General features: G+C 43.2%; 1 protein-coding gene across 5 annotated transcripts in view; it reads right to left on the bottom strand.

Moving 5' to 3' along the window:
• The window catches only part of LOC126168357 (uncharacterized), a 219,891-nt gene that overhangs the window by 111,369 nt on the left and 91,536 nt on the right, over positions 1 to 16,986 (bottom strand). The gene's annotated exons all lie outside the window — the stretch shown is intronic.

Here is a 16,986-nt window from a genome sequence, read left to right as displayed (position 1 = left end):
CTGATCAAACTGGCACATCACTAGCACTCAGCCGTACAGACATCACAATGATGACATCCTCAACAGCAGACAATAGTGGCCAGTATCCACTTGGGCCACCATCGACCCACACCAACGATCCCAGTGCGAAGAGGCCGGACGGACTGCAGCGGTGCGGCACAGGCCACAGAAGGTGAAGGAGCATGCATGGCTGCTGGCTGTGAAGCAACTCAGTCAGGCCCTGCTCTCCCATGGGTGTGAAGCGATAGATGCTCAGAAAACAGAGAAGGGCATCATCCAGTGAAGAATCCACAACAAACTTTTTCATTCAAGACTCAAATGCACGCACTAGTCATTCTGCCTCACTGTTTGATTGGGGGTGGAAATGGTCGAGCCGTAAAATGACAAATGCCAAGATGGGAACAAAACAACTGAAAGGTGTGAGAAATAAACTGAGGCCAATTATCACAAACTAAAGTACTGTGTAACCATCAATAAAAAAAAAAAAAGCCCTCAAAAGTGTAACCTCAGAAAATGTCCACACACACACACACACACACACACACACACACACACACACACACACACACACACGAGAGAATGTAAGGAACCTAGAAAAATGCATCCACAACCAAGAGCCAATAGGAATTCAAGAAGGGGCCTGTAAAAAAGGGACAGGATACAGGGATGCCCTGGGAGCTGTCTGTCATCAGGCACACTGCTCAAAAGCTGTAACAAAATGGACAATTTTGCCATCAATTCGTGGCCAAAAAACATGTCTCCTAGTTAAGAGCTTAGTGTGTGAAACTCCCAAATGGCCCTGGTGGAGAAGGTATAGAACCTTGTACTGAAATGCAGCAGGAATAACTACTCTAGGAGAGACATCTTCCATGGACAACAGCAAAACATCATCAAAAACAAATAGATGATACCATAAGGAAAAATAGTTGTGCAGGGGGGGGGGGGGTCTGAAACCTACCCTGTGGTTTAACTGGCCAGCCTTGTTGAACAAACTGAATCACCTGGTGGAGAACTGGCTCAGCAGCAACTTCAGCCACACTATGCCAGCTCGTAATTGGGAAACCCTCGACTGTGGCCTCAGTTTCAACATCACGATGGAAGCAAAGTCAGGACCATGACCCACAGGGAGGCAAGACAAGGCATCTGCAATGGCATGTTTAGATGTAGGTCAAAAATGGATTCTGTAATTGTAGCAAGACAAGAACAGTGCTGTAAGCAGTTTGCTGCCTCGTCATGAAAGGAAGTGCGAGATCAGTAATAAGGTGAAACTTGGAGCCATACAAAAATATGTGAAGTATTCAGAAAGCATGGGCTATGGCAAGAGCCTCTTTTTCCACCTCAGAGTAAATTTCTGGGCTAGAGTGAGAGATTTAGAGATGAAAGCACATGATGTTCAGAGCTGTCAGCATATTGGTGTGCTAGGACCACGTTTAGGCCATATTGTGAGGTGTCAGTCACGAAAACAGTGTGCTGGTCCAGAGAGAACATAGCTAAACAAAGTTTGAACATTTAAAAAGCACATTTGCATTCTTGGTTTCAGCAAAAAGGTACATTCTTGCAGAATAAGGCATGCAACCAGTCAGCCAATGTGGGTGCCCCTAGCACGAATTTATCGTAGTAGGCTCTCTTCCCTAGGAAGGCTTGAAGTTCCTTCGTGGGGCACAGACATAGCAGTGGAGACCTGTTGTGGCAGAGGGTGAACCTCATTCTATGATTCCTCAAACCCCAAAGAGACAACAGAATGTTGAAAAAACTGAAATTTTGCGAGGTTACACCATAAGTGTGCAGACTGTAAGACAGAAGACAAAGTGCACACATTTTTCAAGTGATTGGCCATGAAGGAGCCTGTGATGACAATATCACCCACATAATTAATGCAACTGGGACAGGCATAGTCAGTTGCACTAGAAATTGTTGGAAAATAGCAGGGGTGCTAGCCACACTAAAAAGGAAGGCACAAATATTGATAGAGACCAAAAGGAGAATTCAAAACCAGACCTTGCCAACATTCTTCATCCACAGAAACTTGCAGGTATGCTTCACACATATCAATTTTGGAAAAGTACTGGGCACCCAAATATTTTTGAAAACAGTTCCTCTTGGTGTGGCAGAGGATATGTATCCACGCTGGACTGCATGCTGACAGTAGTACTGAAGTCGCCACAGAGGCTGAGTTTCCCCAACGCCTTCCAAACTACGACCAGCAGAGACAACCATTCACTAGCCATAACAAGCTGGACCACCCATAGAGACTTAAGTCTGTCCAATTCTGCTTTCACTTGATTTTTAAGGGTGACAGGAATAGGATGTGCATGACAAAAACAAGGCCGAGCCACGGATTTCAAAGAAATACGAGCACAAATTCATAGCACATCCTATGCCTTCCAAAAACAAGTTCGAAAACTCGTCACACAATGTTTCCAATTGAGAATATGGTACCTGATGAGACACAAGGTGACCTGTGTCAGTGACAGGAAATTGCATCGGTGATAGAAAATTCAAATGCCTGAAATATGTCCATCCCGAACAAGTTCTCAACAGCGGTATCAGCAACCACCAAAAATGTAACGGAATGAACCACTGACTTGTAAGAGGCAGAAGCTATAAATTGTCCCAACAGGGCAATGTTCTGTTTCTTATAACTGACCAACATCTGTGTGACCGATGTCAATGATGGTTGTGAGCCTAAACTCACATAGGTCTGAGAATTCAATAATGTGACTGCAGCACCTGTGTTGATCTGTAGCTGGAGCACTTGGAAAAAAGCACTTAACTCGATAAAGAACTTGCAAGAAGTCACAAGCTTTGGAGTCTCACAGTATATGTCCATATCCTGAGCAACCTTTGGCAAACGACACACGAAGGCGAAGTGGTCTTTCTTCTGGAATGCATTAAAAGTAGCCCAGCACTTAGGGAACGCCGAATGTTCATGCTGGACAAAACAGAAAGGAAAAGATGGAAACAGAGAATGCTGATGCTGGCGCTGTGGTAGTCACAGCTGCTTGGGATGGCCTTGATCTGCTCGGTGTGCATGGCCCACGTGTTTACCACCATCACCACCACTGCTGCTTCCTCGTGCAAACTATCTGTCATCCTGGGGCGCACATCTTGTAACACTATTGCCACATCACCCCATACTTCAATTTGACCACCCACTACCTGTATTCAGAGCTAAACAAATAATCGTGTTGCACACAATAGAAACTGCATAAGTGTGATTATGGGCATCAGTAACGAATTGACACTTACGGCTAAGGCTGTGAAGTTCGGCTGCCCTGGCCCTGGTTTGTTTTCTTGGAGCATCAGTAGAATTCAACTCGTGGTGCTACGACATGCAGTTGTGTGTGATGGTAGTTGGACAATAAACTGCACATGTGATCAAAAGAATGAGCTGCTGGTTCTTGTAAAGGGCAAGCTGACACAGTAATTGATACTCTTTGGGTAGAATCCATGAGAGGAAGAAGGCTTTGCACAAATTCGTGTGTCACACCAAAAGCCAAAAAATGCTATAGTATGAGTCTTTTTCATAAGCTTCCCAGACCTCGCCTGAATCATCATACGGAGGAAGAGTGGGTGTTTGGACCAGTGGAACAGTGCCCTCTCTGTTAATGGAAGCCAACTAAATGGTCACTGCCACAGTAGGCTGTTCAATCAGGTCCGGTAGCACAGAATTCATAATGACTAACTGCATACTCAGAAACTGACTCACCCTCATCACCATTTTTGTAGTAACCAAGTAATACATGACACTGATCCAAGTAACACAAATATGGCTTTACTCATCAGCCTCTGAATAATAATGAAAATAAGGCTCTCGTGAACTCGCACATAAAAGACACAGAACAAACTATGTTCATGGTGCAACTGAAAGGCCACAGAGTGGGTCAAAAAGCACTGCTCCATGTTTATATATGCACGAGTCGCCAGCAGTCGGAGTGGCGGAGAACACACTACATGCACACTTTCCACATGTGCCCTCCAGTGGCCAGCCTGCACTGAAACAGTTGGTGACCGATTCAAGTGCACATGCATGGTGACACCACAGTCGGCACACTCAAATGCACTAATAGCAGGATATAGCAACCTATGAGATACCTCTTTCCCCATTATTATAAATTACTTTGCTATTAAGTATTCAGGCTATCTGAAAACTGACTGCCTTTGAATGACACATTGCACAATACAACACTAAAGTATAGTGCACTTCGCTTCATAAAATCATATGGCGTATCATCAAATCCACGTGTGCTGCTCTTTTTCAGTTATTTAATAATTGTTCAGTTTTCTCCTTGTATGTTTCCGTTGTCCATGTGACATAACTGCCTAGCTACACCAGGTTTTGAAAGTTAAGTAAACTTGTTTAGCTTTGATTTACGTTGCCAACTACTAGCAGGCACTTGTTATCACATAATATTTCATTCTCACACAATGAATACCTACTTCTATCATGAAACTTAGATAATAACTGACAATGTGCTTTGAAAGTTGTTCAGCACAATTACTTGATTTAGTGCTTCACATTTGTTTTATGTTATAGTAATTTGATTCTGATGCAACAAATATGCCAGTCTGACATAATTTGCCACAGAGGTTATGTATTAATAACTAATAAACAGAAAACTATAATTTGAAGCTAAAACAACTGTTTTCATAAATTTAACTATATACATTTGCTAGATATAGTCAAAATGATCTGTGATGAACATGTAAATTATGGTCTACACATGAAAATGGAAGCTAGTAACCCATACAGCAGTACAGTGTAAGATACTACTGTCCTAGACAACAGTAAAAAGCTTTTTTTAGAATAATGGAACACCATATATCAGATTATCAAAGATTCTATACCCAAAGAAAAGTCAGACTTAGAACTAAGTAACCCATCTTAGAGGTACAGCTCTAAAGGACCTTGAAATATAATGTACAAACTGTAAGTCTCTCTCACATAAATAACACTTGCACAGTAGTAAGTCAACAGGAAAGGGCACCACCAATAAGGACAGAACATCTAAATGTACAATACTTAAGAAACAAGCCTTAGGTATCCCAATTATTTGTGAAACAACTTTCACTGCATGTGTCAGTAATAACTGAAATGGACTAAAAACCAGTGGAACACTACATTATAAATTAAAAAGTTACTCACTAGGAACTAGTTATTGTGGGCAACTTTTTGTGTGAAACATATTGCAGTTAAAAATTCTCTTATTTATTTAACACCACTCTTAAGAAGGAAAAATTGAAATAGGAGATGATGTGCTTCACAAAAGTGGACATTTATACAAGTTAGATAAAAATTACATACCGTATTTTCTCAAATCTAAGCCGCACTCGAATCTAAGCCGCACCTGAAAAATGAGACTCGAAATAAAGGAAAAAAAAATTTCCCGAATCTAAGCCGCACCTGAAATTTGAGACTCGAAATTCAAGGGGAGAGAAAAGTTTTAGGCCGCATCTCCAAATCGAAACAAAGTTGGTCCACTGTAATATGATAGACAATTTAGGTCGAATGAATGACGATACAGCTACAGTAGTTTGGTTCGAGTTGTAAGCTTAGCAGTTAAGCTTTACCACGTAGCCATTGCTATGCGTCAGGCGCTCCGTCCGTATATATACGGATACCCTTCCTTTTTCACGTGCTTCGTCTGGTTTGAATCGATTGCTTATTTTACTTTGATCTGATAAATGCCGTTTTCTTTGTTATAGGTGTTTGCGTCACTCTTAAGCTGAAAATGCATTACTGCACTGTGTCATGCATTGTTTGTCGCATTCTGATAGTGCGTGTTTACCGCCAGTCGCGGCTCGCGGCATGGCTTGCTTTTGTGCGTGCTACCGCCGCGTACAATTAAAACAGAGAGAGAGAGAGAGAGAGAGAGAGAGAGAGAGAGAGAGAGGAATCGTCTCATTAGCGAAACAATGGCAAGAGACTGCTATTTGTTGTTACTTACACTGCTGCTTTCTTTGATAATGATCAACAAGAATCAAATAATAGACTGCGTATGATAGAACATGTTCTGAACGAGAGTTTGTGAAAATTTTTCTCCGTTTGAAAATCTTTGCGGCCGGTTCTTTATTACATCAAATTCTGCACAGAAATTACAGTCATCTTAGATTTAAAAATCTAGTCACTTGCCGTGCTTCATTTCTGACTGTATCACTATTAGACATAAGAATAATACGAATATAAACATGACATGATATGTATATTCTTCCACGTTTGCTGTTGTCTCACTCTATAGTTTCGTAGTTTATTAGGCAGACAGGATTTAAATGAGATAGCAGCAAACACGAAAGAATACATGGCAAAATGTTTATATTCGTATTATTCTTATGGTGAAGAGAATACTGTATGTGATTCAAATTTCATCAGGTTCCTATTAGCAACCATCTCTTCTCACAGACAGGAAAAAATTCAGAACGTAGAGTTGGCCATATTGACAAACATCCCAAACAGTCTTGCCAGTCAGATTTTCGTAGTACACTGAAATTGTGCTACATTCGAAGATGAACAATACGGAATTTGTATTTACTTCGTTGGATAATGTATGAAAATGCAGTGGTCGAAACTCGTGGCGGAGAAAAAAAATCTCGTCTTCCACTTTTTTTTTTTTTAAAATTATTTACTGACACAGAGGTTTTGGCGCCAGTATTTATCTTTGTGCCTACAAAGTATGCTTGCGTAGCGCTACATGTATTCGCCGGCAGAAGTTAGTTGTGGCGGCACGCACGAACATTTTTCATAACTTCCGCTAGCTTTGCACTCGATTCTAAGCCACAGGCGGTTTTTTGGATTACGAAAACCGGAAAAAAAGTGCGGCTTAGATTCGAGTAAATACGGTAATTGTGATATGTCACCCTTCAAGTGCTGATGTAATGTGCCTCATGAATGGACTTATTGTTAGTAGTACAGATGGTAAAATTGGTCCTGACCTTACTATATTTTGCGACTAATTCTGACAGTATAAAAAACATGAAACTCCTGTATGGATTGAACTCATACAAAAGATAAATACAGTAAGCACTGTAGCAGCATAGAACACAGGCAGTGTTCAGAGATACACTAATCAGCCAGAATATTATGGCCATCAACCTGCTATCAGTTTAAACCCATATAGGCGATAGCAGCACCATCTGGCGAGGAATGACAGCTAGTCAGGAACATGCATGGTGCGCGTAGTATCAGTGAGCATGCTGTCCATGTGTAGAATGGCGAAGATGCACAATCTATCCGAGTTTGACTGAAGGCAGATTATGATGGCCTCCAGGCTCGGCTCTTGCACTTTGGAAACTGCACAACTTGTTGGGTGTTTGAGGAGTGCTGAGGTGAGTGTCTTCAACACATGGCTAAACATAGGTGAAACTAAGTCCAGACATCTTGGGGTTGGACCGCCACCCCTCTTTACAGATATCGGACATCGTAGGCTGGGCAGGCTGGTAAGACAGGGTAGATGCAAGCTGTGGTGGAACTAACAACAGACTTTAATGCTGGACAGAGTACAAGTGCGTCTGAACATACAGTGCACCAAACACTCCTAACAACAGGCCTCCGCAGCCAAAGACCCATGCATGTGCCAATGTTACACCATGACATTAGCAACTATGACTGAAATTGCAATGTGACCATTGATATTAGACATTGGCACAGTGGCAGAGCATTGTGTGGTGTGATGAATCCCGATACCTTCTTCATCATGCCTATTGGAGGGCGCGAATCATCCAGGGCAACTGCTCCTTGACATCTGTACTTTGGGATGGAGACAAGCTGGCAGTAGTGCATTATGCTCTGGGGAGCATTCACATTGGCAGCCATGGGTCCAGTGGAGCTAGTGCAAGGTACCACAACAGCCAAGGGGTATCATACAGTGGTTGAGATGATGATGTTTGGTTTGTGGGGCACTCAACTGCGTGGTTATCAGCGCCCGTACAATTACCCAATCTTTGCTCAGTCCAAGTTCGCCACTTTCCTGGATGATGATGAAATGATGAGGACAACACAAACACCCAGTCATCTCGAGGCAGGTGAAAATCCCTGACCCCGCCGGGAATCGAACCCGGGACCCCGTGCTCGGGAAGCGAGAACGCTACCGCGAGACCACGAGCGGCGGACACCATCATAGATCATGTTTCCCGACAGCAGTGGCATTTTTCAGAAAGACAATGTGCCATGTCATTAGGCCAGGATGATGGAATGGTTCAAGGAACACAGTGGCGAGTTCCATTTGATGCGCTGGCCCCCCAATTCATAAGATCTGAACCCGATCGAACACATCTGGGATGTGTGTGAACTTGGCGTCAGAGTACATTCCCCCCCCCCCCCCCCCAGAACTTAAACAGAATTAGGTGACTTTTGTGTGTAGATGTGGTGCCAACTCCATCCAGCAACTTACCAGAGTGTGACTGCTTCCATGCCATGTCTCATCTCCACTGTTATCTGTGTCAGAGGTGGACATACCAGCTATTGGGTAGGTGGTCATAATGTTCTGTCTGATCAGTGTATATCTAGAGTGCCAAATTCTGGACCTTGATCACTTCACTTCAGTCATTTATCTGCCAATACTGCACCCTCTGCATGACACCGGCCACTTCCATGGTTCAACAACCGGGTCTGGGACACTAAAATTCTTTTGGGATCCTTCTGTGCCAGCCAGCGGGCTCAATCAGATGAAATAATATGACAGTAATATTTCTTCTGCCTGTTTCAACATAGAACAGCTGCATTCAAACCCCGGTCAAGCCAAACAGGGCAGGGTCTGCATGGCAGCTGACATGTGTCAGTTATCGCCATGAGTTCTACTGATGTAGCCTTAGAGACACACTGTAACTAAGACTCCGCTAACATTCCACCAGCATCTCAATGAGATGGCTTGCCGATGTACTTATTGCTATCTCATGGCCGAGGCATGGACAGATGGCCACTGTAGTCTGCAATCTGCCTGCCACTGCTCTCTAGCCATCAGTCCATAGTTTGACTTTGGGCAACACTGCTGTCTGTCTCTGGGATGCTGTGGACTACTATGAAGTTAGAAGACGTTGCTGTCTTACACCATACCGCAATGGAACCATGTTCAGTGCTTGGCTGCCTCTGTCTGGTATGCCAGCAACAATCGTCCACTGCTATGAGTGGGAATATTACAAGTCATTGTGTCAGAGACAAAGGTGCTCTTAGATGACTATCTAAGTTTAATGGATTAATAAATAACAATTAGTGTTTATGTTCACCATTTGTTTCTCTGCAGCTGCCCACGACATCACTGCTGTTGAACCGGGAAAATAACACTCGTCACCACAGTGGTATATTCTTAGATTTACTTATGGAGAAGGCTCAGTTTATACTATAACACTTATAAAACATTAGATTATTTTTTTATGAGTTGAAATACTCAGCTCTGAACACTAACACATCACTTGATATAGAACAAGATAATAGTCTATTTCTTAGAAGTACTGATTATAAACATTGCTGCACTTTTATCTAATACAGCTCTCACACTGATGGATGGAGTGAGACAATCGTCATCTTTGGCAATGACTGCAGACAGATGTGAGCGGCACTCTGCTCTGCCATAAGTAAGTGTTCTATAGCAGTGGCATAAGGAACTCTTGACAGACTGTCTATGCCTATGTCACTCATTCATTGCTGCATCTGGCAGTGCATATGTTTACTTGTGGTTCCATTGAGAAATACCAACTTTACCTTGTTCTTCAGATGACACCACAACTTCTGTCACCCCTGCCACCAAACACATTGACAACACTCCAGGTGGGAGTAGAGCACCTCCTGAAAACCGCCAAGATGGCTCCCACCAACCGGCAATGGTCTTTTCCCCCTGGACATTCTGGTGTCAGGAGTCAGATGGTTTTGAGGACAAAGAAGGACAAAGAAGAACGTATGTTTCATTCTGATGACAGAACACTTCAAACAGTCATCCAGCTGAGACAGCAATATATGTGAGTAGTGGCACAGATGTCCAATTTTGCACTTGTGGGATCAATACATTTTGTATCTTTGCATCCTCTGCATCCTTGTAGCCTGTTCTGTTAAGACTTAAGTGTATTTGGTAAAAGCCTGAGAGCCAAACCACGAACTCTGGAAATATACACAGAACGTTATTTACTAGGTTACACAAACGCCTGACTTTGACATGGGAAATCTTGGGTGCTGAGATAGCTTAGGAAATAGCTGTAATTTCTTTTTTGTGTTAATAGCAATTTTGTAAAGTAAAGTGAGTGCTGTAAATAGTAAAGATTATGTAACAGGTTAGAGGATTTTAGATTAGACTTCTATTACATGGCATATGCAAATAATTAAAACACAGCATGTTAAGCAATAAGGTAGATGGAACCACTGGTAGGTCAGCAAAAACCTAGTAGAGTCACAACACATTCAGATGGTTCAGATTTTGTATCTTTACATTATGCAACACTGAGCCAAAGCAATAATATGCTGAGACACCACACAGATGAAAGATGTTTGTTACATGTGACATCAATTAAATCACTCCAAGTCTGCTTGGATAAATTGTACAGAATAGCAATAAATTTTTCAATGATGTCTGTAGAAATCTGTTGCAATGGGAGAACACATCCAGTACTAGAGAAAGTTTTATCAAGTTCTGCAGAGTGTATCAGGAGCACAGGAGGGTAGCTAAAAGGCAGCTGTGACCCAAGAACGATAGCAGAGAGCTCAGCATAGTGGGGTCATTTGACTGCTTGTAGAATCTCTGAATCAGATGTAGTTGTGAATTTAAATATGGAGGCTCATTGTAAAGTACTGTGAGGAATATGATGAAGTATTATGAGAGAGTATTGATGTATTGTGAGACTGTTGCTTGTATTAGGAAGATAGAATGGACTGTGCTTTCCGCAATTAGTACGACTGAGAATGTAATGCTGCTGCTGATTCGTTTCTTTTGTTAACAGTTTTCATCATTTGTTAGGTAACAGGACAGCGTGCAGTTAGATTAATGTAAACCAGTTCACAGGTCAAAGAGTGCCCGTTTTTGATGTTAGCACTGAAAAGCGTGTAATACTATTTGTGCAGATGCAAGACATGTTGTAACATTACATATGAGAATTTGATTTAGATTAATACAAGTATATCATATATGTAATATGAGAGTGTGGGAGATGTGGATTTTAGTGTACAAATATTAAGTGGGAAGACTAGTGAGATCACACTGTTACAGTGCCTTTCTTATATTCCCCATCCTCTTTCCACAATGTGGGATGACACTATGGCTACCTATGACTCAGCCATAGTGCTTGTGAGACAGTGCTTTTAGTGAAACAGAGAAAAGGGAAGAAGCACATGCAAAGGTAGAAGTTATGCAAGATGTGCTTACTGTGAATTGAGGCACGTGTGTGTAAAGCATTGCAACAATGATGTGTCTATCATTTCTCTGTTACAGCTACACTCTCAAGTAGAAGTAAAGGGTTGGATTTTCCTAAGGAGGGAGAAACTGTAGCAGTATAGGACACAGATAGGAACTAGAGATGTATCCACAGCAATTAATTCCAGACACTGACTGCTTCAGTTGAGTCATTTACTTGCCAATTCTGCACCCTCAGCAAGAGGCTGGTCACTTCCATGTTTCAACATACTGCCACCCAGAATTAGCCGAGACTGGAACACAGACTTTTGCTAAGTTTCTGTGTCAGCCAGAGGGTTCAACAGAATGAAGGAATACAGCAGCAATATTTGTCACCGGACAGCTGCATCTGAAGTCCCACATAGCAGAGTGGGTCATGATTGACCTGGCAGAGCTATGCACAGTGCCTGCTGGGTATCAGTTGTTTCCACGAGTTCTACTACCATAACTTTGGAGCACCATCCTAACTATGACACAGCCAACATTCCAATACCACCTCAATGAGACTGCTCACTGATGTACATGCTGCCTCCTCATGGCCAAGGCACAAACAGAAAACCACTCAGCTCTGCGTCTACGTCACTGTTATCTGCCAGCTGCCCCTTTCTGCTCACAGTCTGACTTTAAGCAATGCCATGATATATCACTGTGATACCACAACTTATTGCAGAGTTAAAAGAAGTCACTGCCTTGCCCCGTGTTGTAACAAGGCCAAGTCCAGTGCTTGGCCACTGCTGTTGACTTAGCTCCAGATGTACCAGCAATACCACCTGGATAGTGTGTGTACACCACACATTGTATCTACCTTAGCCATCACTACTCGTGGGGATATTATGAGCCAACCAGAGACGAGAGCACGCTCAAATGCCTATTCAAGTTTAATGGATTAATAAAGAACAGTTTGTGTTGACATTTTGTTTCTCTGCAATTACCTACAATATCACTTCTGTCTTCCAAGCAATCAAAACAACCCACAATGTCCCAGGTTCAGCTCTTGCACCTACTGACAACGTCTTAGATGACTCCCACCAACCAGTAGCCATTGCCATCCCCCTGGCCGTTACAGCACCAGAGAAATTGATGCAAACCTCGCTGGAATAGATCATGCAACAATCAACAGAAATCTGAAATATAACGTTTCATTTTAATTAATCAAACTACTCGTCAGATAGTACCTAACTTCACCTATGCCAAAAATAACAACAATTGTTCAACAGAAACTAACTATGAATACAATTAACTACCACCTATAAAAATACACTCCTGGAAATTGAAATAAGAACACCGTGAATTCATTGTCCCAGGAAGGGGAAACTTTATTGACACATTCCTGGGGTCAGATACATCACATGATCACACTGACAGAACCACAGGCACATAGACACAGGCAACAGAGCATGCACAATGTCGGCACTAGTACAGTGTATATCCACCTTTCGCAGCAATGCAGGCTGCTATTCTCCCATGGAGACGATCGTAGAGATGCTGGATGTAGTCCTGTGGAACGGCTTGCCATGCCATTTCCACCTGGCGCCTCAGTTGGACCAGCGTTCGTGCTGGACATGCAGACCGCGTGAGACGACGCTTCATCCAGTCCCAAACATGCTCAATGGGGGACAGATCCGGAGATCTTGCTGGCCAGGGTAGTTGACTTACACCTTCTAGAGCACGTTGGGTGGCACGGGATACATGCAGACGTGCATTGTCCTGTTGGAACAGCACGTTCCCTTGCCGGTCTAGGAATGGTAGAACGATGGGTTCGATGACGGTTTGGATGTACCGTGCACTATTCAGTGTCCCCTCGACGATCACCAGTGGTGTACGGCCAGTGTAGGAGATCGCTCCCCACACCATGATGCCGGGTGTTGGCCCTGTGTGCCTCGGTCGTATGCAGTCCTGATTGTGGCGCTCACCTGCACGGCGCCAAACACGCATACGACCATCATTGGCACCAAGGCAGAAGCGACTCTCATCGCTGAAGACGACACGTCTCCATTCGTCCCTCCATTCACGCCTGTCGCGACACCACTGGAGGCGGGCTGCACGATGTTGGGGCGTGAGCGGAAGACGGCCTAACGGTGTGCGGGACCGTAGCCCAGCTTCATGGAGACGGTTGCGAATGGTCCTCGCCGATACCCCAGGAGCAACAGTGTCCCTAATTTGCTGGGAAGTGGCGGTGCGGTCCCCTACGGCACTGCGTAGGATCCTACGGTCTTGGCATGCATCCGTGCGTCGCTGCGGTCCGGTCCCAGGTCGATGGGCACGTGCACCTTCCGCCGACCACTGGCGACAACATCGATGTACTGTGGAGACCTCACGCCCCACGTGTTAAGCAATTCGGCGGTACGTCCACCCGGCCTCCCGCATGCCCACTATACGCCCTCGCTCAAAGTCCGTCAACTGCACATACGGTTCACGTCCATGCTGTCGCGGCATGCTACCAGTGTTAAAGACTGCGATGGAGCTCCGTATGCCACGGCAAACTGGCTGACACTGACGGCGGCGGTGCACAAATGCTGCGCAGCTAGCGCCATTCGACGGCCAACACCGTGGTTCCTGGTGTGTCCGCTGTGCCGTGCGTGTGATCATTGCTTGTACAGCCCTCTCACAGTGTCCGGAGCAAGTATGGTGGGTCTGACACACCGGTGTCAATGTGTTCTTTTTTCCATTTCCAGGAGTGTAAGATAGCAAAGGAGAAAAGAGAAACTGTTTATCAGGTGAAAGGGTCTGACAACAAATACAAAACTTTTACTCAATATTACAATTATTATTGCCCTGTCATAGATACCAATATGGTTTTAAAACACTGCGGAACTGGAAACAATGCTACACTGAAACATGAGCCCAAACCTTCAGTATAAAATGCTGCCCCATTCAAGGAGGAGGCACGTAGCAGAAGACAAACACACAGGAAGAACACTGTCTTTCAATGTGCCATGTCTGTTGCTCAGGCCTCGCCTATGTGGTGAGAAGCGATTTCATGTTATTGTTATTCCATTCCAGAATTTCATTGTTTGATCTGAACCTTCTGTATACAGCCAGCACTCAGTTATATTTTTCCTTTAAATTTTAAACCAAATTTAGATGAACAGCATAGCAATGCAACATCTGGGCAATATAAGGAAAGAGTCTTACAATCTGATCAAATAGTCCACAGCAGGTAAAATATTTTGGCAAGCAGACACATCGTCAGAGTCAGAGGCACTGTCCTCCTGAGACTACACAGCCAACGTATGTCCTCTCCCCCTTCATCTCCCATTGGTTGCAGTATGCGTGGCCTGTGCCCGAGGGTGTGCATCAGTGACTGTTGAGGCAGCTGGACTGGTGTCTGGCTGCCTGGGCGTCCAAGCTGTGGCGCCACGGATGTAGTAACTCCACTCACCCTGAGTACCAGCTCATTATATTAGACTCAGCACAGGTTCCCATGCCTTGCTGAGGGTATAGCTTCAGTTCCACAGAATAGGACTGTATTTGGTCCAATTTGGATAACCTCTGAAATGATGGTGTCCCAGTATTTTGATATTTGTGCTAAAACCATGGTGCATTAGTTTTCCTCGTGTGTGTCTCAGATGAACAGTGCTCTGTGACTGGCAACATGGCAGGATACTTAGCCCAGTGCAGTGCCGGTATTCTCGGCAGCAACCTTTGATGGCATGTACTGTTTACCCACTATATGTTATTCCATAAAGGCAAAGAATCAGCTGTACCCTTGCCTCTCATAAATTAATGTCATCTCTAACGCACCCTAGTAAGTCCTGTGTTTTATTGGGCAAAAGTATAGTTGTGGCTACCTCTCTCTCCATAACTTTGTGGGTCAGCAAATGAGAAAGAGATGGTATTTGAAAATAAGCCTACTTCAGGAACATTTGGAGCCATTTCAAGAAAACTTGCTGGTCATGTAGTGACTAACATACCAGAGGCAGGGGCAGATGGGGGAAGCATTTGAGACACCTTCTGGGTTCTGTATCAAAGAAAACAAAGTAATTGGATAGTTAAAAACATTCTACTCACCAAGCAGTGGCAGGAGAACACACACTTAAAGATATTGAAATTTGCACAGTTTCGAAGGCAGTGGCTCCTTCTAGAGAACAGTTGGAGGAGATGGAAGAGGGGTGATGGAAAAGGATTGGTGATGCGAAGGAAATGGAAATAGGTAGAGTTCACACAAGTCACTCAGAACCCTGGGTCATAAGAGGCTTACCGGATGAGATGAAAACTTCGTGTTCTCCTGCTACAGCTTCTTTTTTTAAAGTCATTAAATTACATTAACTTTTGGGTTTTGGTGGAGTGGAAATGGACTACATGTAAAAATAACTGGAAACAACTAGAATTAGTGCATAATCCTTAGCTTTTGTGGTCATCAAAAATGACCACAGTATTCAGGTGCACTCAGGTGAATGGCAACATTCCCAGTGGCATTTCTGTATAAGTTCAGTCAAAAAGAACTCAACAGAACTTCCTGGAAATTTTCAGAAATGAATGGATCACTTGATGGCATTGGAAGAAATGGAAAGATGGGGAGGAGGGCAGAGGGAGGATATGTGTATGGCATTTTCACACGTTTAGTTCATTTCTGGCCATCTAGCTAGTGAGAATAGCACTTCTTAGTCCACAGACACCTCCCATGAGATTTTATTTTATAATTTGTTTGCTATATATTATACATTTTAAAACATATAATAACATTATGTTGATTTTCTACTAGAGATGGCTTTTCCTGTCTACACAAGACTGTGACACACAAGTACCAAGGTAATGCCAGGTAAACAGGTAGTTTATACTGCTTGACCTCCAAGTTGTCAGTATGGTGGACTTCTAGCCAAGTGTGCCCTTTGATATGAGCTTTAAGTATTTGCATTGCAAGTGAACTCATATCACAATATTTTGTTAATTGCCTTGGATATGATTCTTCTTTGATTTGCTCACCGTGCTAGTGTTTGGGGGCTACAGTCTAACAAAATATTACTAATAATCTAAAGAATTTACTATGGAGATATTATCTACTACTACTTGTGCTGCAGTTTCCCTGTACTTTATTTGAAAAGTATACTGACTGTACCAGATTATATGACTCAATGAGATCCAGCAACTTCATTCTCTTGGAAAATCAGTCAAAACAATATTGAAATCTGTATGCAAAATGTGCTTTATGCCTTAAGGACTGATATTGGCACAGTGAAGTGTCTGAAGTTTTAAACCGAACAGGGAAATCAGCAGTAGACGCCATTATCATAAGTCTTTCCCTGAAAATTCAAGTAGCAATGCATATCCCCCAAACATTTGATATATCTAGTGGTTTAATGTAGCAATGCTTTTGAATGAAACATTAAATTTAACATAAATTGCCACTATTGTGAGTTGCAAAGTGTTCCTCATAATGAATCTGATGTGACATATTGCTCCAGAGGAAATCTTATTAATTATTTCCAAGTATATAAAGTTCTGATATGAAAATGGTATCTGAGAAGGTATGTTACCATCTTATTCACTCTGCCTCTAATTCCCCCATGTTGACATGAGACAAGATCACCGAGCCTTCTAATCTGCATTCCTCCACTCACTAACTTCCATCAAGAAGGAATACCAAACAACTGTTTCTACCCTTAAAAAGGTCTTG

The sequence above is a fragment of the Schistocerca cancellata genome, chromosome 1 (assembly GCF_023864275.1).
Source record: "Schistocerca cancellata isolate TAMUIC-IGC-003103 chromosome 1, iqSchCanc2.1, whole genome shotgun sequence".
NCBI classification, from domain to species: domain Eukaryota; kingdom Metazoa; phylum Arthropoda; class Insecta; order Orthoptera; family Acrididae; genus Schistocerca; species Schistocerca cancellata.
Note: the sequence above shows the minus strand (reverse complement) of the source record. Positions and strands in the feature narration are given on the sequence as shown.